This window comes from Salmo salar, chromosome 11 (genome assembly GCF_965601325.2).
Source record: "Salmo salar chromosome 11, fSalSal1, whole genome shotgun sequence".
Classification (NCBI taxonomy): domain Eukaryota; kingdom Metazoa; phylum Chordata; class Actinopteri; order Salmoniformes; family Salmonidae; genus Salmo; species Salmo salar.
In genome coordinates, this window is record NC_138301.1 from 35,356,615 (window position 1) to 35,381,229 (window position 24,615).

General features: G+C 40.0%; 1 pseudogene; it reads right to left on the reverse strand.

The window, feature by feature from the left end:
- Positions 1 to 16,211: 16,211 nt before the first annotated feature.
- Positions 16,212 to 17,166, reverse strand: LOC145858882 (E3 ubiquitin/ISG15 ligase TRIM25-like; annotated as a pseudogene).
- Positions 17,167 to 24,615: the final 7,449 nt, after the last annotated feature.

The following is a 24,615-nucleotide window of genomic DNA, read 5'->3' on the forward strand; positions in this document are numbered from 1 at the left end:
ATGAAGATCATCAAGGTTAGTGCTGCATTTAGCTGTGGTTTTGGTTTTTGTGACATATATGCTTGCTTTGAAAATGATTCTTTTTGGCAGGGTACTCTCCTGACATAATCTAATGTTTTGCTTTCGCTGTAAAGCCTTTTTGAAATCGCTAGCGGAACGTCTGTCCCTAAAAGGTTAAGAAAACTAAACCATTTTTTTTTTAAAAATAAATAAAATAAAAAATAAAATAAAAAACTAAGTAACTCTGCCAGAGTGTCTCTTTTGGGTCACTTTTGCCGGTCCCACGGGCTAAAGGAGGAGGGTTGTAATTGTGACATTAAAAATACAAGAATCAACAGAGGAAAGTTCATTTGTAGTTCTAAAGATATTTAGGGTGTTTTACTCAATTTTTGTCTCTCTCACGACGTTATTCCTCTCTCCTACAGCTTCCACCACAATTACATGCACGTGGCCAATTATGCAAATTAGGTGATGACGTCATTTAGCGACTTCTAGCGACTTTTAGGACAGCCAATAGCTACTTTCCTTACTGAGGAGTTGGCAACACTGCATGATGTTGGATAAAAAATGACATGACAGGCCTGATGGAAGCAGGACATCTGTTGGTCACCTTCCCTTGTGGACAAAACAAAATAGGCTAGACAAGGTGGGATCTTTATTGTTTTTTGCCTGTAAAATTATGCGAGAAATGGCAGTGGAAACAGGTTTATAAGCAAATATTGATATAATAACCATCATATCGATGTAAACTTGAAGTCACTCGATGATGTGTTGTATGATCCTCACAATACGACTCGGGAAAGTATGGTCATCGCTCGATGAGATGCAACTTTGTCAAATTAATGTCAGATTAGACATTTCGTAGCAGGTTAGGAGAAATTAAGCAACAGGTTAGGATAATTAGATTAAGGTTAGGAAAAGGGTTTGGTGCTTGGCTGCCATTTGACAAATAAAAATGATCTTGCGCTTTTGTCCATAATCATTTCATCATGAAGTAGGCAATACCTGCACTGTATCTGCTAGCTGTTGGCTAGAGCAGGGTTTCCCAAAGTCGGTCCTGGGCACCCCCAGCTAGCACAGTGGATCTGGGCTGATTCCGGCTGAGAGTCAGACTCGGCCGACGTCATGTGGCCAGAGTCTGGCCCGCCTTCGGCAGTATTAGTTATGGTTAGGATGCGGGGATTGAGCTCATGCCGATTCCGGTGTGAGTTATCTGGCCCAAATGTATTACTTGGGGCTTGGGCCGATTGTGCCTACTCTCTGGCAGATGATTACACGGGCTGCTTTATATAATTAACATTTCATTATTTATTTATTTTTCCATAAAATGGTAGTTCAAATAGAACGGATACGGAAGACAACTAAATTTAGATTTCAGCTTTGAAAGTCATTTTGCGCGGCCGTATTCAGTATGGCTACTCGTTGAGTTTAAACAGCCTCCCTGGGTACACGTTTTGAACCTAGCTAATGAACAGCTGGAACATAGCTAATGAACAGCTGGAACCTAGCTAATGAACAGCTGGAACCTAGCTAATGAACAGCTGGAACATAGCTAATGATCAGCTGGAACATAGCTAATGAACAGCTGGAACCTAGCTAATGAACAGTTGGAACATAGCTAATGAACAGTTGGAACCTAGCTAATGAACAGCTGGAACATAGCTAATGAACAGCTAGAACATAGCTAATGAACAGCTGGAACATAGCTAATGAACAGCTGGAACATAGCTAATGAACAGCTGGAACATAGCTAATGAACAGCAAATGATGACAAGGGTGGTGTCTCAAATGGCACCCTACATAGTTCACTACTTTTGGCCAGAGCCATATGGGTCCTGGGGAAAAGTAGTGCACTACAAAGGTAATATGGTGCCATTTGGGAAGAAGATTACATCCACTATTGCTGACTGATTCGCTTGTTGTGCCTTGAATTATCTTACTGACGAGTGACAACATTTTTAACATTGTTCTGTTATTAAAGGTTCAATCTATATTAGTTACTGATGTTCAATGGTCATTTCAATTAATGATAAAGATATACCAATTGATTCCTGAAGAATATGGGGGCTCCTGTTTTTCTGGAAAACATATAATAGATTGTGGCTTTAAGATATGAATAACTTCAACGTAAAAAAATGATTGAATGCAAAGCATCAAACGTCTTTTCAATAGAAAAGAAAGAAAACATAAAGAAAACATGAAGAAGATGTCATGAGAACTAATCCAATTACATCCTCAGCGCTCTGCAACAACTGACCTTGAAAGCGAGGGAGGTCAACTTTAGATTGCGTAACATGCCCCGACTATGTTTATTACTCTCTTATTTTTCTCCAACTCCCCCTTTTATCTTTTCTCTCAAATAACTTTGCCTTGAATCCTGACCCATTTCATGTTCTCAGGCTGCTGGTAAGGTCTTCCTGTCAAAACCAATCTCCTCACTTTTGGAAGATGTTTTTTTCTCTCTCTGTCCTGTCAAAATCTGGTAATCTCTTTCTGTATTCTCTCTCTCTCTCTCTCTCTCTCTCCCCTCTCGTTAAAACATTCTGTATATTTGACATTATCTGCATCATCAGTGCTGATGCATAGTTCAGAAAGAAAGAAAAAGATGGCCTCTTTCACAGTCGAGTGGGTGGAGGCTATGATTAATGCTTAGCTTTGACAGCTACCGACATTAAATCATAACATTGAGATCTTTAAAGCCTGCTTAATAAAGCCAAACACCATCTGTTGAGATGCTAAATGCGTGGGGAGGTAAAGTGTGTTTATAGCTGTGTGTTTGACAATGCTTTATTATTCAGAATAATACTCGTCAAGAATGGAATGGCATATCATAAGAGCCTGCCTTGTTGTAATAGATAGACTTGTTAAATTGGGTTAAACAGTTGTTCCCTGGCCTCTTTCTAATAATGGCAAAGAAGAAACAAGCAGCAACTCATGACAGAGAGAGAGAAAGAGAAACAGAAAGAGGGACAGCGAGAGAGAAAACGGGAGCGATACCTCAGTCCACCCATTCCTTGTCCTCTCATCAGCCCTGAGGCAAACGGAGCAGTGCCGGGTTCATTGGATCAGTGCACATGTGTACACTCAGACCACCTCCCCTTGTCAGCCCTGCAGTCCCTCAGCACTGGCCTTGTGCGTCATCTTGAGGTAATTGAGGGTTCCATGTTCAGAACCTTTCTGTCAGCCTCCACATCTTGGTATTATTATTATTGTTCCTAAAAAGAACACGCTTATTTCTCTATTTGCACTATATGGAAATCTTGGCGTCACAGGAGGTTGGTGGCACCTTAATTGGGGAGGACGGGCTCGTGGTAATGGCTGGAGCGGAATAAGTATCAAATACGTCAAACACATGGTTTCCAGCACCCTCACCACCCCTAGTTCCAGTGGCTATGGACAGTAGTAAACACACACACACACACACACACACACACACACACACACACACACACACACACACACACACACACACACACACACACACACACACACACACACACACACACACACACACACACCTAAGCATTATGGGATGTTAATTGCTTAAAGGAAAGTTTCACCCAAATTCTTTTGATATTTGTTTCATTAGTCCATTGTTGACTAAATGTTTAGTCCCATCTGTTCCATTCAGGCCATTATAATGAGCCGTCCTCCCCTCAGAGCCTCCTGTGCTTGGCGTTGAGTGTGACATGAAACTTTTGTAATATTGGTGAAAATCTTCCTCTCCTTTCCTTGGCTGCAACCTGCGCAGAAGTACGTACATGCACACACATACACAAAATCACACACATGCTGTACATGCACACACACACCTGTGCACAGACACACAAAACACACATGCACACACGTGCACACCCACACACCGCAACCTTTTTTTTAATTCACATAACCTTTCACATTCAAAGGTTAGGGCTCTCCACAGCACATTAAACACATGTGACAGGAGAAGTGACACGGAAGAAAATATCATAACATGATAAACACAATGTGTTGTGGTTAAGATAACAAACAGTCACAGACTGACACACACACACACACACACACACACACACACACACACACACACACACACACACACACACACACACACACACACACACACACACAGAATAAAATAATATGGATTTACTATCAAAATAATGTTTTCAATGAAAATACAGGTAACTGACAAAATAACAGAAAAACTTGAATAAATGAGGAATACAACGTATATTTAAAGAAGGTGCTGGTTCCTGAGTTAATTAAAGGAAAACTCCACCCAAAAACTATCTTGGAAACTTAAGTGCTGACAAGCAAAACATTTTGGGACTATGTCAACAATGGACTAATTAAACATTTACCAAAATATCGTTTTTGGGTGGAACTTTCCTTTAAGCAATTAACATCCCATAATGCTTAGCGTCATATTTAAAAATTCCCAATTGGCCATTATTTAGATACCATGGCTAGAAGAGATCTCAGTGACTTTGAAAGAGGGGTCTCAAAGGAGCATAGGGGGTTTAAAGGGTGTGTGTGTGTCTCAGTCACCAGATCTCAACCCAACTGAACACTATGGGACATTCTGGATCAGTGCCTGAGACAGCGTTTTACACCACCATCAACAAAACAACAAAATGAAGGAATTTCTTGTGGAAGAATAGTGTCGTATCCTTCCAATAGAGTTCCAGACACTTGTTTAATCTATGCCAAGATGCGTGGTGGCCCAACGCCCTTTTAAGACACTTTCTGTTGATGTTTTCTTTATTTGGGCATTTACCTGTATATCATTTATTGTTATTTGAACATGTTGGTAACCGTTTTATAAAAGCAATAAGGCTTTCTTTACCATGAATATAGTCAGTGGAGGCTGCTGAGGGGAGGACGGCTCATAATAATGGCTGGAACGGAGCGAATGGAATGTCACCAAACACCCGGAAACCATGTGTTGGATGTATTTGATACCATTCCACTGATTCTGCTCCAGTCATTACCCGAGCCCGTTCTCCCCAATTAAGGTGCCACCAACATCCTGTGAGTCACAGGTAAATTCATTGACTGGCTCTCCGATTTGCGTCAGGCCGAATAACGCTGTTTACCTATGACTATATCCATGATATAGCACTGTGTAACGCCCTGGCCATAGAGAGGGGTTTTTTGTTCTTTATTTTGGTTAGGCCAGGGTGTTACATTGGGTGGGCATTCTATTGGGTGGGCGTTCTATGTATTTCTTTGTTTTGGGCCGTGTGTGGCTCCCAATCAGGCACAGCTGAAGTTCGTTGTGGTTGATTGGGAGTCACACATAAGTGCATGTTTTTCCGTTGGAGTTTTGTGGGTAATTGTTTCTGTTCAGTGTTTCACCTGACAGGACTGTTGGCTGTCAGTTTCTTATTTTGTATTTGTATAGTGTTCCGTTTTATAATTAAATATGATGAACACTAACTCCGCTGTGTTTTGGTCCACTCTCTCTTCAGACAGCCCTTACACACTGCCTCTTGTGCTTTACTGCTTAATTCATTTATTTGGTTTTAGAAACACCCCTCAAGATTTATCAGTTCTGTCAAAATTCTAAAAAGCACTCTCACATCTGAGTTAGCTTGTTGCAAGTGTGGGGGAATCATTTAAAGAAAAGGAGAAACCTGCACAATGCTCTTCCCAGTATCACTTCTGTGCCTCTTTAATCAGAAAACATCTTAAGCTTGCAGAAAGGGTCTGGAAAACATTGATTACCCCCTAAAACGTTTCCCACAAACCAGGGTTGTATTCACCCATATAAAATTGTCAGAACAAAAATTCTAGGCAATTCCAAATAAAATGTCCTCCCACTTTTATAATAGCAATCCTTCAAACCCCTGTTTGAGTCAGTTATAAACCAAGTGAGCCGTAAGTAGACCAGGACAAACATTAGCCAACCCCAAGACATAGGAACTGACTAACGCCAAGTTTCATTTGACATTTAAGTAATGAAACTTCCCCTGAGAGCTCCATTGCTAATCACACTGAAGGTGTTTGCGTTGAGTAATACCATGAATATAAACTTTATTTCCCACTAATTACCTTACCTCCCATCCCTTAAAATAAAAAGCATTTCTGGAAATGTCATTCTGAGTCATTGTAATTCTGATTAAATTCAAGGAAGTACCATCTACTCAGATATTGCCTTTGGACTTATTTTCCCCTGAAGGTAGACTGTGACAGGCAGTTGAACTGGATCGTGTTCATTAGGCACCAAAGAAAACAGACTGAAAAGGGGAGGGACAACCTAATGTTGTCCAATTAGAAACACTTGTTTTCATTTTCCGTTGCTACCGGTACCTTCATTCAATTACCACAATGTTGTTGCTATGATAATGTGACCAATTCACACTAACATAATTGTTTACTTTTGTTCCACGATTAAAGGCTCTGACTGGCCATTTGAATGGGTTATCTCTGACTAAGATGCTTGTGTCATCTTTCACCCATTTATAAAGTCACATTGACATTAGTTCATTGACCCTGGCAAGGGAGAGTTGGGATCTGCAAAAAACACATTTCCAATTTCCTCATGCATATTAATACACACTTGCACATGTGCGAAATATGACAAATATAAGCACCCATTGGATAAGGTCATGATATCAATCTGATCTGAGAACAGACAGGTCATGTGACTTTCTGCCAAACTGGAAGACTTGCTCACTACACACTGAGATTCTCAATTGCATGCTCCTCACGTCCTCTCTCTCTCATCGTCTCCTTCACAAAACCCATTGGAGGAGGTCAGAGGGTTTTGAAGAGGAAACAGGACGCAAAGAGTATGCACTTTATATCCTATAAATGTAGATCTTCTAAATAAAAAAAATGATAATCTCTCCTCTCCTCAAGAAAAAGATCTCCTGTTCTTTCCCATTTATTCCAGTCCAGTCCCTTCTTAGCAATGCAGTTGAAGGAAATTAGACATGGAGCCATTTAGAGTATTGAAATACCATTGGACCGACCACAGGGGTAAAACCGCAACAATCAATTGCCTGCAGCCACCTCATATCTACTCCATTCTCTCACTTTATCGATCATTCTCCACTGATTTACTAGGAAAAACCTAAGCCCTCATTATAAAGTCCCCGTCCAACAAGCCTCCAAAGTAATTAGAGACAGTAAATCATTTATAATCGAGGGAGAGGTGTTTATTAGAGTTCCTATAATGACTTGCATTATTCACATAGACCCAGGTATTGAGGTAATGTCTTACAGTCACATTAGAATCATTTCTGGGTTTGGGGAATTACCTCTGGCCCCAGAGGTTGTTAGTGACCTGGTTTAATCTCCTCTACTTGGCTTTGATGGAAGACCATGGCTGCACGTTCCAAATGACACCCTATTACGTACATAGTGCACTACTTTTATCTCGGCCAAAACTAGTGCACTAGGGAATAGAATGCCATTTGGGCCACAGTTCACGTTTCAGACTGCAGAAGCTTTCTGTCTGGTGGGAAATAGAGTCGGACGGACGGCGCCCAGAGAGAGAAACACAAGAACAAAGTGGCCATTGATTAAAGTGAACCACATGATTAAACCCAAAATGTCTTAATTTGCTTTTGGCGAGTGAAAAAAGCAACAAATTGGACTTTGCTAATCGCCATTAATTTAAAGTTTAACAAAAATAAATTAAATAAAACCTGAGAAAAGGTAGACCAAAACTTCTGCCGAGCCTATTATAATTGGTATATACAGAAAATCATTTAAAATACAGTAAGGGAAACCTTAAACAGGCATGCAGAGTCACAGCATAATCCTAAAACGAATTTCTCCAGTGTCAGTGATATAGATTCTGTATCCCGTTATATTCTCTTATGTTCTTAAAAGTTGCTGAAAGTCTATGGGTATCTACTAGCCAGCTCCTTTCTTAAGCAGGGAAAAACTTAAATGTACCTAAAGCATGACAAAACTGTTTTGTCCAAATGAGTAGCTCTTATGTCAATCTTTGTCCTTTCTTGTCAAAAGTAGTTTTCCTCAACATTTGACATCTTTCTAACCTGATGAGACCCAGGTTAGAAATGTTTGGGGTGTTTTTTTTTTTTTTATACATATATTTATTTATTTTGTATTGTATGAGCACCGTAGCAGAAATAAGTAATCGTTTGATAGGAAATCTGAAAACTGTGGGTACAGTAGGCATAAACATAGTTGCTAGCTCTGCTGTCCACTACAGAAGACATTTATAAACAAGCTTTTATTTAGCTCTCATTTAATGTGAAAAAAAGATTACACTGCTCTGAAAATTCACCAAACTATTCCTGGGATAATTTCTTACTAAAAGCAATTTGAATAACAAACTCACAAAAAATATAATTACACAATAACACACACCTTTCTTCATACCATTAAAATATGCTAATTGTGTTGGCAGCCATTTCGAAAAACCAGGAGGAGAAAATTATCCAGGTCACACGTGATATCACTGAAAAGCCCAGAATGTCCTCTCAAAGGTACAGCAGTACTTAACACAGTGGCATGTATGGCCTTAGAGACGCGGAACAACAACGAATGTCCGCTAGAGAGGACATAAATGAATTGCTGGGTCTCAGGATGATATCAGTACTTTCTAAGTTCACTAACGTCTGGTGATTTCCCTTCAGGTCTAAGGTATATTTAATAAACAAACAGCGCCCTCTATTGGTCAAAAAACAGAATACAGCAACTCAGTCAAGACTATACAGTGAATAGCAGCAGCAGTAGAATTGAAACCAACCACTTTTGAAGATGGATCAACCAAAATGTAATGTTCTTAATATTTGAGAGAAATTACTTGGTTTGTAAAGCCTTGTTTATAAATCTCCTACTTTTTAAGATATTAGTAGTGGTGAGCAATTAGTGCTTTTTGAGGTGGGTTCGGTTTCGGTTAGAATAGATTACACAAAATGAATCATGGTTTTCTGGTTGACACAAAAAAAAACATGATGATAGTGACTGCAAATTACTGTGAATCACTTATTAACCATCATTTATTCACATTACTTTACTTTAATAAAATATTTCAGTTGCTGTGTATATTACATTTGTTTTATTTGATGACTTTATTATTTCATTCCAAGTCTTTATAGAGCTGCTGTCTATGCAGTCTGACAAAATGTTGTATTTCTTCAAAGTAAATAAGGCATACTTTTATGACTGCTGAATACCAACTATCAATCACTTTGATAATGTATTTTCAGGTAGAGACACCTAGTGAAGGAAAAGCTGCGTTATTGTCTCTTCCGTAGCAGGCGTAAAAGAAACACAGACAGACAAGTAGATGCACAAGGTTAATTACCACGTGTTATGCGCTAAACTATGTAGAATATTGGCCTGTTGGAAACTACAACTCCCTACTACATCACACAGTTCAGGCTCGATCTGATTTATCTCTAGAGAAACTACAACTCCCTACTACATCACACAGTTCAGGCTCGATCTGATTTATCTCTAGAGAAACTACAACTCCCTACTACATCACACAGTTCAGGCTCGATCTGATTTATCTCTAGAGAAACTACAACTCCCTACTACATCACACAGTTCAGGCTTGATCTGATTTATCTCTAGAGAAACTACAACTCCCTACTACATCACACAGTTCAGGCTTGATCTGATTTATCTCTAGAGAAACTACAACTCCCTACTACATCACACAGTTCAGGCTCGATCTGATTTATCTCTAGAGAAACTACAACTCCCTACTACATCACACAGTTCAGGCTTGATCTGATTTATCTCTAGAGAAACTACAACTCCCTACTACATCACACAGTTCAGGCTCGATCTGATTTATCCATAGAGAAACTGTGTAACGTATGCAATGAGCTCACAGAAAAAAAGAACAAAATGGAATTCAAATAATTTAACCAACGTTGGTCAATTAGCTGTTTATAAACCGAAAAATAACCAACGTTTCGGTTAATCGCTCAGCACTAGATATTAGAGCAATGAGCTTGAAAGGATATGTTATTCTATATATATCAATAAGAACAGTATATAGGACTATTGAATATGATTGCAACTATCTACTCTACTTACAGTATGTCAGGTTAGAAAGAAACAAAGTTATGTCATAAAAGTTGACATAAAGTGAAGAACTTGAGAACTTAAATACAATACACACAATACAATGCAGGGCTCCCGAGTGGCGCAGTGGTCTAAGGCACTGCATCTCAGTGCAAGAGGTGTCACTGCAGTCCCTGATTTGAATCTGGGCTGCATCACATCCGGCTGTGATTGTGAGTCCCGTAGGGTGGCGCACAATTGGCCCAGCATCGTCCGGGTTTGGCCGGGGTAGGCTGTCATTGTAAATAAGAATTTGTTCTTAACTGACTTGCCTAGTTAAATAAAGGTTACATTTAAAAAAGTGGCAGTGGTGTCACAGAAAGGGTACATTCATTAGACTGAAGCGTTCATATACCGTATAACAGAAGGTTGTGCCTCCAGCTGAACCAGCTGTCACAGAGTGCTGTGCAGCATGTGGAGGCCTGGAAGTGGCTGATGGATAGTCTTGCCAATCAGAAAAGTGAGCCAGCCCAAAAGGCCTGAACTGGTTATCACGGACCACAGAAGCAGCAGTGACAGAGGAAGAAGCCCACCACCAGTACATCAGATGAGGTGTCTGGCAACAGAGCAGCCAGCCAGAGTGAAGGAGGAGACCTCAGCTCACCCAAGCGCTTCCTCAGTAGCCCCCTCAGCCAGAAAAAAGAGGGATGTAGTCACTGCTGTTCACTCATACTGATATGGATACATTAGAACTGCAGTCAATTCCATTTCAATTCAGTCAATTCTGGAAGTAAACTGAAATTCCAATTCTAAACGTACTCCTAGAGAGGCATTAAGGAAAATAGGAATTTAAATGATAGTTTACTTCCTGAATTGACTGAATTGAAAAGGAATTGACCCCAACCGAGGCAAACAAACATGAGCATACATTAGTCAGTCATGTGTTTTTATTTACCATTTAGATTGAGTTACATTTATGTAAAAGTAATGATTGTCATGAGAGATTAGAAGCACAGCACATCAAAATGGCCCTGATAGCAAAAGAGCAGGGTTCTTCAACCTTTTCTTGCCCAGTGACCCCTCCCAGGCAAACTGGCAACCCAGGGACTGCCATCATTATGTTAGCAAAACAATTTCACGTCTTGTATTATCATCAGATGAATGATAATGACAAGGAGAAGTAGTTAACCATTTAGAATGAATACATTTGGTAGATAGTTTCCCATTATTTTGATCTCCCCACATTATAATCAAAGATACTGGTAACTAACCCAAGATACACCACCAGTGAACAAGCAAGGAGGTGGACAGAGCCAAGCACGAGCTAGTGCGATCCTATTGGTGTGTTCTAGCAGGTATTTGCATATTACCATTAGGGAAAGCCTACTCTCTGAAGTGTGCATGTGCAATAACTCCATTCGCCACATCACTCCCCCCCAAAAAGCTAACTTTAGAAAGGGTCAAGTCTACAAAACATAGTGCACTCTGTTCGCAACAGATTCTAGTTTTGGGAGCAGAAAACATTTGCAGAATGTTGGCCAAGTTTAATCTAGCTCCGTCTCCCACTTCACGCCAGTGAACTTCCTCTCCTCACCATATTTGGTGGTGAGTGGACGTTCTAAATGGATGCTTCAGATTTATACATCCATTGAAACATCTGTCTCCTACTTCTATTTGTGTTATAATTGGAAGAGGAAGTGTAAACTCTAACATAGTCTATTAGCTGGAAAGGTAACAACAAACACATTTCCACTAAGAGCAGCTATAGCTGGTTAAACAAATGTGTTAGCAAAAATGTATGTTCAAGTCAAGAAAGCTTACCAGCAGCCTTTTCATGGGTGCTTTTACAAAGCCTATGTTAGATACTGCAGTGAGTGTATTGGCTCCAACGAGTGTAATTTGGTCAATATTAGGAGTTGAGAAATAAAGTTGAGGAAGAAGATATTCTCTTATTTTCTACTGTAGGTATGCAAGTCAAAATGTGTTAATTCTGTTGTTGCTAGTGATATTCATAAAAACATTGAAATATGTTTCTTTTTTTATCTATATTTTCGCGGACCCCTGGTTGAATACCTCGGCCATAGAGTGGTAAAATATCAGCTCTGAATGGAGTGACTGAGTAAAAACCAACTAGCTTTTTGTCACGATTGTCGTCGGCTAAAGTGGACCAAAAAGCAGCAGGAATATGTGCACTCATCTTCTTTTATTTGGTTAAGAATGAGAACCAAAAATAAACACATACACCAAAAGAAATACACCGACAAATAAACAGTCCTATAAAGCCATAAGCTATACATGGAACAATCTCCCACAATCACTAAACCAAACACATACCCATATATAGAACTCTCAATCAGAGGCAATGAGAAAACACCTGCCTCCAATTGAGAAGTCCAACCACAATTAACAAAACATAGAAATACAAAAGACTAGACAGAACTTAGAAATACACTAACATAGAACAGTACCCAAAACCCCGGAAATAATAAATCAAACACCGTATTAAATAAAGCACCACGCGGAACGACATAAAACAAATACCCTCTGCCACGTCCAGACCAAAATAAAAAACAAATACTCCCTCTACTGGTCAGGACGTGACACTTTTATTAAAAAACAATAATGATCCGGACCAGGAAACACAATCAAAAGAATGTTGGCTCGTACTGATCAGGGGTGAGTTTCCCAAAAACCTAAAGATCATGTTTAGCATTAAGATCATCATTCCTTCATTGCCTACCAATCTTAAAGCTATGTACTGTGTACTGTAGTCGTAGTCTATTACCTCATCAGTATAAGACATGAAGCCTCTTTTTCCTCTTTACTGTTGTTCCCCTCAGGTGGACTGGGATAGCTTACAAATTATTACATCTGTGAAAAACACTAAAAGACGCAAACCATAAAATATGAAAGATTATCTTGCTGAGCCACCCTGTTGTGGCATCATACCTCACATACACATTTGTAATCTAAGGTGCTTTATATTGCATTTATGTCACACTGTGAACAGAGGTTTGTCCCTCAGGCACAATCACATGACAAATTCTTCCTATCTATGCTACCGAAGAAACAAGAAAGGGAAATGTATTCAAAATGCCTACAGTCCATTCACTTTCAAATCCAATTGGATTTTTCAAATGGATGCATTCTTTGTTATTTCAAAGCTCAATCTGCTCACTATGATAGTACAGAAGGGTATTAAATTACTTTTTAGACTCAGAGTCAGTACCTGATGGATCATTTGCGTAAGCGCCCAGCAGGTGTCATTTGAATGGTTTAACGTTTGCTCTGAGAGTACATTGGAACATCGAAAGGCAGTGCATGATGGGAAACCAACTCTAACAGGTATATTAATACATAATGTTTGTTTAATCTCAGATCGATGTGTAAGATAATACTTTCTAGAAATTTTTCAGCGTGACTTGTGATTAAAAGTTAAAACGTTTTAAAGGGATCATTTACATTTGTCGAAGCTTTTCAGACCTCAAACCTTATCTAAAGAGTGAAGCCCATATGCACGTCATCTATTGTGTAGGTAGATGTACACCAGCAGGCCTTGCCATCCCAAATGAATAGTAAAAAATGTATACCATAAATCCAATATTAGGACATGCTTAGCAACTGAGTGTACATTTCCCTTGACCACCAGCAGAGGACAAAATCTGCTTTCCTTAAGTATTTATTTTGTATAATTCCATATAATTTGGTTATATGACTATTATATAAACTTTAAAACATTAGACAAGAAGAACTAAGGGTCTATCTTTTCCTGAAGAAATTCTGCTGTATTAAAACTTTTCTCTTTGTTGACAGTTGTTTGTGACGCAGTTACGCAAGATTATGGTTCTGGCTTTCTGAGATTACATTAAAACTCATTAACCTAATTAGACTCTACATGGCATTGAATTACAGGCTTTGTTGCAAATGGCATCCTATTCCATATCCCCTATTTGGGACGTACTCACAGTCTTCTTTAATTCCATTACAATGTTTATGAAAGCTTGGCTTATCTCACCCTATGGAAATTAATAACACATGTAATTAAACTTGCCACATGTATCTGTGCTGTAGAAATGGCTTTGAAAATTGAATAACCATATTATCCAAGTCACGCACCTCAATATCCGAGGGCTGTGCAATCCAAGCAAAGCAGTTCTTGTTAAATTAATTAAAAATAAAGAGAGTCGTACACTCTTTGTATAAACTCCCAGTAATGTATTGGGTAAACCACCAACGTTTCAGCATCAGCTTACCTTCTGCAGGGTCTTTTCTTATTAAATGCCTTGAAGATGGATACATTTCAACCAGCCCACTCACTCCCCCTGGACATGTAAATATTATAGACTTAATACACTGAGTGTACAAAACGTTAGGAACACCTTCCTAAACCCCTTTTGCCCTCAGAACAGTCTCAATTTGTCGGGGCATGGACTCTACAAGGTGTCGAAAGCGTTCCACAGGGATGCTGGCCCATGTTGACTCCAATGCTTCCCACAGTTGTGTCAAGTTGGCTGGTTGTCCTTTGGGTGGTGGACCATTCTTGATACACACTGGAAACTGTTGAGTATGAAAATCCCATCAACTCAAACTGGTGCAACTGGGACCTACTACCATACCCCATTCAAAGGCCCTTAAATATTTTGTTTTGACCATTCACACTCTGAATGGCACACATACACAATCCATGTCTACATTTTCTCAAGCCTTAAAAATCCTTCTTTAATCTGTCTCCTCCCCTTCATCTACAGTGATTGAAGTGGATTTAACAAGTGACATCAATATGGGATCATAGCTTCACCTGGATTCACCTGGTCAGTCTATGTCATGGAAAGAGCAGGTGTTCCTAATGCACACGCAGTGTAGATAGACATATATATTTATACTATAAATGTGTGCCTAGTATGCATGAATTCCCACAGAAAGTGAAAAACTGGTTTTATAGAACAGCAAGGATGTAACCATTTGTGAACCTTTTTTTTGTTTGTTGTTTAGTTATGTGTTCTTTTTAACTTTTTTAAAAAGCAAATCTAGAGAGTGGGACTGATGCTGCAAATTAGCGCATTGCTAAAGCTTGATGGTGCAAAGCATCTGACGGTTGATGATTCAATGTGTTAATGTTATATTTTCCTTGTTTCTGTCCCTAAAAAAAATACATATCTATAAACTGGGTAGTTTGGGTCCTGGATGCTGATTGGCTGAAACAGCATTCCAGCCGTGTATTTCACTAAGACAAAATACCACGGGTATGACACAAAACTACTTGTTTACTGTTATATTTATGATGGTAACTTATTTATAATAGCAATAAGGCACCTCAGGGGTTTGTGGCATATCGCCAACATACCACTGCTCAGGCCTCTATCCAGGCTCCCCGCTTACAGTTGTGCCTAAAAACAGCCCTTAGGCATGATATATTGGCCAATATACCGAAACTCCTCAAGCCTTATTGCTTGAGTCTAATAGAGCTCCCCAGCTTGTAGTTCTAAAAATGAGTTACCTCTGGGTTGTTCAGTCTTTCCTATGGGGAAAATGAATGCGGAAAGAATAAACGCCAAAAATAAGGTTTGAGCACAGACTTAGGAGATGTTACAGGTTTTTGTCACACGCTGATCTGTTTCACATGTCTTTGTGCTTGTCTCCACTCCCTCCAGGTGTCAACCCATCTTCCCCATTATCCCCTGGGTATTTATACCTGTGTTCTCTGTTTGTCTGTTGCCAGTTTGTTTTGTTTGTGAAACCTACCAGCGTGTGTTCCCCTACTCCTATCTGTTTCTTGCTCCTGTTTCCTAGTTCTTCCCGGTTTTGACCCCTGCTGGATTATTGACCCCTGCCTGCCCTGACCCTGAGACTGCCTGCCGTTCTGGACCCTTTGCACCTCCTCTGGATTACTGACCTCTGCCTGCCTTTGACCTGTCGTTTGCCTGCCCCTGTATTAACTTTTTTTTCTTCGACACTGTCTGCATCTGGGTCATACCTGAAACGTTATAGTTTTGTTCTATGAGACAATACTAGTCAGTTAACATTAACTTTTATGAATTTTGAAGCCTTTACGTGCTTTGTGCTTTTTCTGATTACATAAAGGCTTAAATTCCCAAAAAGTGAAGTTAGCTGATGAAGATTATCTCATAGAACTAAACTTATAAGATCCCCTAAGTCTGTTTACCACAGACATACAAAACCCCTATATTCATTTTTCCATAGGCTTTGTCCAACAAACCTGGCAGAGTTAGTGCCTACAAAAAGATGCCATTACTATTGCTCTCTCTGTAGATGGTCCCAACACTCACCTTCAGAGAGTCCACAGCCTGTCTCAGCTTCTGCATCTCCTTCTTTATCTTCTGGATTCTCTGCAGGGATTTCTGTTGATTTCCCCTCACATGCTTCTGTTTCTCGGTCCTTTCTGTTGTAGCTGAGACTGTACCATGTATGATAGACTGTTCATCTATCATACACAAATAACAGATACACTGCTGATCGATGCGACACTAAACCTCCAGCAGTTTGTCATGGTGAGAGCAGATCTTCTCCTGTAGTTGTGTGGAGGCTTCGACCAGGTTGTACTTCTTAAAGGCAGTAGATTGATAGTGTGGCTGGAGGTGAATCTCTCAGTAAGAGGCCAGACACACCAGACAGGATTTGACAACTTTGTGTTTTCTTCCAGTGCAGGAATCACACTCCACGTCTCCAGGTTCAGCATAACAGTGTGCAGGAGAAGTAGCTTGAAGGCCAATAGTTTTCAGTTTATCCACCATTTTAGCAAGCATTTTAGCAAGTGTTTCTGCTCAGAACAGGCCTTGGGACAAAGGTCTGTCGGCACTCTGGGCAGCTGTAGACAGCCTTCAGATCATCCTGATCCCAGCAGCCCTCAATACAGCCCATACAGTAGCTGTGTCCACAGGGAGTAGTCACCGGATCCTTCAGTAGATCCAGGCAGATTGAACAGCTGAAGGAATCCCGATCTTCAAAAAATGACTCTGCCATTTTGAAACGCCACACTAACAAACTGTGCAGCCGAGAAGGAGAGCACTTTTGTTTTCCTTGTTTGTGCTAAGGAATAGTAGTGGCCTCCACATAATTGTTATGTAACTTCCTGCTTCTATGTGTGTGCAATCAGTGCCTACAGGGGGACATTTGAGTTATCATGCCTCTGTTACACTGCCTTTTCTGCTCTGGCTGAGACTGTTTCATCATGACCCTTATGTTTATCCATCGTACACAGATAACAGATACACTGCTGATCGGTACGACAGTAAACCTCCAGTAGTTTGTCATGATGAGAGCAGATCTACTCCTGTAGACTGACTGGCTTTGAGTTTTGCCATAGTGCAGAGCTGAGGTCCCAATCCTCCTGGTCAGTGTCTTTCATGACTCAAAGGATTCTGTACATCTTGACCCCCAATAGACAGAATACACACACTACTGACCTGCTCTGTGCTACTACAGCACAGCATGGGAAGAGTTATACTGGTGCAAAGTCAATAGACTCAATGAAGGGGTAGGGGGAATTCAGAGACACAGTTCTTTATGTATAGTTCACTGGGGAAATGGGATGTCGGTATAACTATTCAGATACCCTAGAGAGGTGAAAGAGAATGGACCTTAAAACAGGTCCATTCTCGTGGTTACACCTTGCTGTTCTTTAAACCAGAGTTTTTAACTTTCTATTGGGAATTCATTAAAGGCCCAGTGCAGTCAATGTGATATCCTTGTGTTTTTTTTAATATTTCCACACCATGAGGCTGGAATAATACTGTGAAATTGTGAATATGATAACAATGCCATTTTAGTGTAAAATATGTAATTTATTTCAGCCTGTTTTGGCGGGATGGAGTTTTGACCTGCCTGGTGACATCACCAGGCGGTACATTAGTTAATATACCAATAAAAAAAGAGAGATCCAAACCAGAGAGATCCTAGCAAAATTCTTGCTTGAGAAATTGCTTTTTGCAAAGAAGCTATTTTTGTTTATTTTTGACCATTTTAATTCAGAACAATCACAGTAAGGTACATAATTGTTACTCAGAAATGATATGATATTGAGGTAAATAACGTCTGCATTGGACATTTAATACTAAGCACACATTTTTTTTATAGAATATAAAATAAATATTTATTAACATTTTTAGAATTCCCACAAGTCTCCTGTGTGAAAAAGTAATTGGTTGTGCCACTTTAGCTGCAATGGCTGCAACCAAATGCTTCCTGTAGTTGTCAATTAGTATCTCACATACCTGTGGAGGAATTTTGTCCCACTCTTGCATTCAGAACTGCTTTAACTCAATGACATTTGTGGGTTTTCAAGCATGAACTGCTCGTTTCAAATCCAACATCTCAATTGGGATTGGGCCTGGACTTTAACTAGGCCATTCCAAAACTTCAAATTTGTTGCTTTTTAACCATTTTCATGTAGACTTGATTGTGTGTTTTGGATCATTGTCTTGCTGCATGACCCAGCTGCGCTTCAGCTTCAGCTTCAGCTTACAGACAGATGGCCTGACATTTCCCTGTGGAATTATCTGATACAGAGCAGAATACATGGTTCTTTCTATTAAGGCAAGTCGTCCAGGTCCTGAGGCAGCAAAGCATCCCAAAACCATCACACTACCACCACCATGCTTGACCGTTGGTATAAGGTTCTTACTGTGGAATGCAGTGTTTAATTATGCCAGGCATAATGGGACCCATGTCTGTTTTGGTTGAAGATCTGATAACATTCAGTATAAAAAATATGCAAAAATAGAGAAAATCAGAAAGGGGACAAATACTTTTTCACGGCACTGTACATGTCTAATACATATCTTAACTCAGCAAAAAAAGAAACGTCCTCTCACTGTCAACTGCGTTTATTTTCAGCAAACTTAACATGTGTAAATATTTGTATGAACATAACAAGATTCAACAACTGAGACCTAAACTGAACAAGTTCCACAGACATGTGACTAACAGAAATTGAATAATGTGTCCCTGAACAAGGGGGGGGGGGGTCAAAATCAAAAGTAACAGTCAGTATCTGGTGTGGCCACCAGCTGCATTAAGTACTGCAGTGCATCTCCTCCTCATGGACTGCACCAGATCTCACACCAGTTCTTGCTGTGAGATGTTACCCCACTCTTCCACCAAGGCACCATGTCCCCGGACATTTCTGGGGGGGAATGGCCCTAGTCCTCACCCTCCGATCCAACAGGTCCCAGACGTGCTCAATTGGATTGAGATCCGGGCTCTTCGCTGGCCATGGCAGAACACTGGCATTCCTGACTTGCAGGAAATCACGCACAGAACAAGGAATATGGCTGGTGGCATTGTCAATCAAAATATTTCAAAACACACATCTTTTATCCAACAAGGCACTAAAGTAATACTGCAAAAAAACATGGCCTAAACGCAAAGCCCTATGATTGGTGCAAATCCAACACAACACATCACTGAGTAACTGCCTCCTTAATTTCAAGCATGGTGGTGGCTGCATCATTGTATGGGTATGCTTGACATCGTCAAATACTCTGGGGTTTTTCAGGATATAAAGAAACGGGATGGAACTAAGCACAGGCAAAATCCTAGAGGAAAACCTTCTTCAGTCTGCTTTACACCAGAGGCTGGGAGAGGAATTCACCATTCAACAGGACAATAACCTACAGCACAAGGCCACATCTACACTGGAGTTCCCTACCAAGAAGACAGTGAATGTTCCTGAGTGGCCAAGTTACAGATTTTACTTAAACCTGCTTGAAAATCTATGGGATGACTTGAAAATGACTGTGTAGCCATGATCCCCAACATCTTGACAGAGCATGAAGCATTATGAGACATACCCAAGAAGACTCTAACATGTATTGACTCATGGGAGCTGAATCCTCATTCTGTCACGTCCTGACCAGTATAAGGGTTATTTGTTATTGTAGTTTGGTCAGGACGTGGCAGAGGGTATTGTGTTTATGTGGTTCGGGGTGGTGATTTTTGTAGTAGGGTGTTTGATTTATTATTTCCGGGTTTTTGTCTATGTTCTATGTTTTGTATTTCTATGTTCTTTCTGGTTTGTGGTATTTCTATGTGTAGGTTAATGGGGGGTTGGACTCTCAATTGGAGGCAGGTGCTTTCTCGTTGCCTCTGATTGAGAGTCCTATATATGGGTAATTGTTTGGTGTAGTGTTGTGGGAGATTATTTCTTGTTTTGCCTGTATGAGCATGACAAGACTGTTTTGTTGTTCGTTCTTCATTTTGTTATTTTGGTGTTTTCTTGATTTAAAATAAAATACAAGAAGAGCATCCACATTCCTGCTGCGTTTTGGTCCTCCATTCCCGACGACAACCGTTACACATTCAACAACTATATTTTAGTTATTTCACTTCTATCAGTCTTTAAAATAAATATATATTTTTTCCGCTTTCACATTACAGAGTATTTTGTGTAGATTGTTCATCAAAAAATACAATTAAATCAATTTTAATCTCACTTTGTAGCACAATAAAATGTGAAGACATCCAAGGGGTATGAATACTTTTGCAAGGCATTGATTCTTGAAGAATATCTGATATTCTTCAAGATGCCTCATGAACTTAGTTTACTGTCTTACCCCATCAGAACCCAGAATATTAGCTTGTTTTACCCCATTGTTTTTTAACAATGTAATTGTAAACAAACACTGTACATAAAGTGTACACAAACCCTGCTTCAGAACACAAATATAATAATAATAACATCTGCTGTGTACTATGACACAACTTAAAGCCAGCCAGTCTTCAGGAGTAGATCTGCTCTCATCATAACAAACTCCTCCTGCTCAATATCTGAGCTATTTAAAATAACTACCAGTTCATTAACTGGAATTCTGGTTTCTGTATGATGATACACATTTCATACAATACAGATTGTATGAAAATCAAAGGTACAAATACATTAAATGTACTGTATCCGTAAAAAGTGAAATTACTGTCCATTCTGTTTCTAAGCAGGCAATAGTTTAACCTTCCTGTAGACACAATACTGCTTCTGCCAAGAAGTCTGGACCTTTATGGCACAGGAAGCAGTGTACTTGCCCTGTAACTACAGGCTTGCTGGTTGAAACTCTACTATGGCGGTTCCCCCTTGATCACTACATTAGTGTTAGTCTGACAGACAGTGAGAGGATGGAACCCTGCCCCCACCGTCAGTATGATAGCCTCTCCTTGCTTTTACATGATTAACACAGAGTCTCAGTCTGGTCCTTCCTGTCTCCATTGCTTTGACAGGAGCCCAGGCGGCGGCGTGATGGGTGTGACAGACGTTAGTGAGCACACAGGTCCTGTTGTGTCCCATCACCCGACCGTCACCAAACCATCACTAGAACACGGATGTAATAAGAGGGGTTGGGAGAAAAAGAGACCCAGGCTGTGTTCATGCAGATTGGAGCCACGTCTATAGACACTGTGTAGTGAGGCTAACTGAAGACAAACAGGATCAAATTAGACAAACGAGGGTAGTAGTTGTCTGTCGGCCATGTGAGGATAAGTCAAGGCCAACTGTTTCACCAAAGATAAGTTGAGGTGAGGCCAACATGTGGGCAGTGAATTTTCACATACTTTCAAAGTGAGAATTGCTGGAGAGAAGAAGAGAGAGACCTATTGCAAAAAGTGCATTAAAATCATATATTTTGATTATTACAAAAGGTGCATTAAAATCCTATGTTCATAAAGAAGCCTGGAGCTCCCGGCGTTGTAGAAGGTTCTACAGAATGCCTGGAGACATTCGTCTGCATTTCAGTGAGGTATTGCACCAACCCTTTTGGTTGGGCAGTTTGTGTGATTGACGGTGAGGGAGTCAGAGATTTCACCATCCCATTTGCATGCTATGTCTTCACAGGAAACAGAATGGATCTTACTTTTATCCTATATGACTATCATATATGAAATAGATTATTCTTACATAAAACATTCGATTTGTATTAGATTTTTTTAGTTTTTGTACATATCCTTTGCAATAGAGAGAATGAGAGAGAAAGATGAAGAAAGAGAGAAAGAGAAAGAGAGAAAGAGAGAGCGAGAGAGAGAAAGAGATTCTCATTTGCTTTAAGATATCCAAGCTGAATATCAGGATGCCTAGTTTCCCATTAACCAGATTCACATTTTTATTGACACCTCCAATCCCAACAAATACATTTCTTCACATACACACACCAGATGTGCCACCCCGCAGACACATACATTACAATGACACCCCTTAATAATGTATCGCTCACAGCGACAAATATCCCAAACAGAGCGACATTCAGCCATAAACATGTATCCATATTGACATGTTTTTTATTGCACACTGAAATGGTGCATCGTGGTTGGAAAGGCAGTACCATGGGGTTTGTGCTTGACTCGCTATCATTTTCCCCCAAAGCAAGAAACCAGGGGATCTTTAAATGAGCCATGCTCTCTAACATTACTGTCCTTTTATGGACTTGTGGATGGAGACACTCTGAATTGCTGGGATGTGCATTCAATGCAGTCCGACAGCTAGGTTATGACCCACTGTGTTTTATACCTGGGTTCAAGTAGTTTTTTTTTTCTTTCAAATATGTTGAGGGTTTGATTGAGCTTGGCTGGAGTGCCAGATGGCAGAGGCCACAGGGTTTGCACTTCTGGGACTATTTCATTGGTTCCATTAAGCCAGAAAAACTAAATCAAGTGCCGCTAAAGTATTTGAAAGGAAACCAAGACTATTTGAACCCAAGTCCTTTCTGTTTAAAGATGTTGTGCATTTCAATGTTTGACCTGACTATTTACAGTAATGATGCATTATAAGAGGGTTTGACTCATATCACAGCGGGAGGATATGGGTCCATTTCTGGTCACAGTGTGTAGTACTTAAGTGAAACAGTTTTGTGTGAATTAACAAACATTATACAGTGTGCAGAGCCATGTACACATGGCTCAGTCACCATGGTCTTGTGTGGAATGAGTGGTATCAACCAGGAATAAAAAGGACAGTCATTTATCATTATCCATAAGAAAGCTTCCATACTTTCCACTGTTGTAAATATGAGTAGACATGACACCGTCATTTTCACAACAACAACAACAAATTAAACTAATTGACACCAAATTCAGTTAAATTGACAACTGAATTAGGCTGGGATACAATCCAAGGTGCGTTATAGAGCAACGCACTGACAATGTGCCTTTTAAAGGCAATTTTACAGACGTTTGCGGAGATCGCATTCACGGAAAACAATGCGCATGTTGGCTCAAGCATAAATTACCTTTAAAGGTCAAGTGCAATGTGCTGCTCTATAACATGGTTTGGATTGAATACCGGCCTAAGGCTATTGAGCGCAGTAGTGTTTTCACTCAAAAGAGAAGGATGACACTGAACTTCACTACCTGAGCCAGGCTGCTAAACAAGATGGCCGACTTTCCCCATGTCACATACTTCTTTTTCTTTGGTGTTATGGCGGTCTGAAAATAAATGATATAGGTGCATGCCGCCATCTACTGTTTCGGCTGTATATCAGCCTACTATTCTGTAATATGAATTCATTACACTTTGAGAGAGAAAAAAATTCCTTACCAACTAATCCATTAAAACCACTATTTCACTACTTTGGCCCTATCTGATCCTATCCCAGGCCAACAGCCTGGGAGAAAGGGACACTATCATTCAAATCTGGGGCCTGAAAGGGAACTGCATCTTCAGACAACATTCTCAAGAAGTTTTCAGCAGATCCCAAAACATTTTCGCTGCATTCACAATTTTGTAAAGTTTCTTTGATTTCTTGTTAGTTTGACTTGTACAATTGATCACCTGTGCAATAAACCAGGGGCGGAAATCCCGGGGGGGACGGGGGGGACACGACCCCCCCATCCTGGGAAAAATATGATTTGTCCCCCCCAATATATCACTGAAACATAACTATGTAATTTAAATAATATTAATAATACGCAATGAAAGCAATTGTGCTGATTATTGACACTTAATAGCGCGTTTTTAAGTTTCAAAAGATTGCGACCCCCCCACCCTTTGCCTCACAATGGTTTGATCCACTGCCAGTTCCTTAGTTGGCAAGGTAACAGAGGGGTCGTATCTACTGTCTGAAAGGCACTCAATGAACGTAACTGACGTGAGGTTAATCCAGTCAATCGCGCACACACACTAGCTGATTATGCAGAGCTAGCGCGCAAATATTAACTATTAAGCTAACTAGTACCTATTCCATTTATGTGGCCTCGTCAAAGATGGAATCTTTGCTATTGTCAATTTATTCCAAGATCAGCATGCAGATTATGTAAATTAGTGCTTCAAAGTCCCTGTGATAAGGTTAGCGATAAACTGAAGTCCAAACTGAACAGAACTACACTCTCTTCTACCATTGTCTTAAATATATTTAACGGTCTCGTTACAAAAGCTAAATTGTCGCAAGGAAACTTTTATTTATTTATTTTATTTCACCTTTATTTAACCCGGATAGCAAAGATTATAGCAAACACCACTGAAACGGAATTGGTGCTCGCTAGCTTTGCAAATTCAGCTATTGTTGGAAGCCAGCCAATATGAAACAAACTATTAAAATTACAAAAGGTTGCAGCATATGTTGTGTAAATGGTGAACTCATACAGCTGTCAACTCTTGTCATTTTAATCCGTTTCACATTTGCTAGCTACCTTTTAGATCGAAGC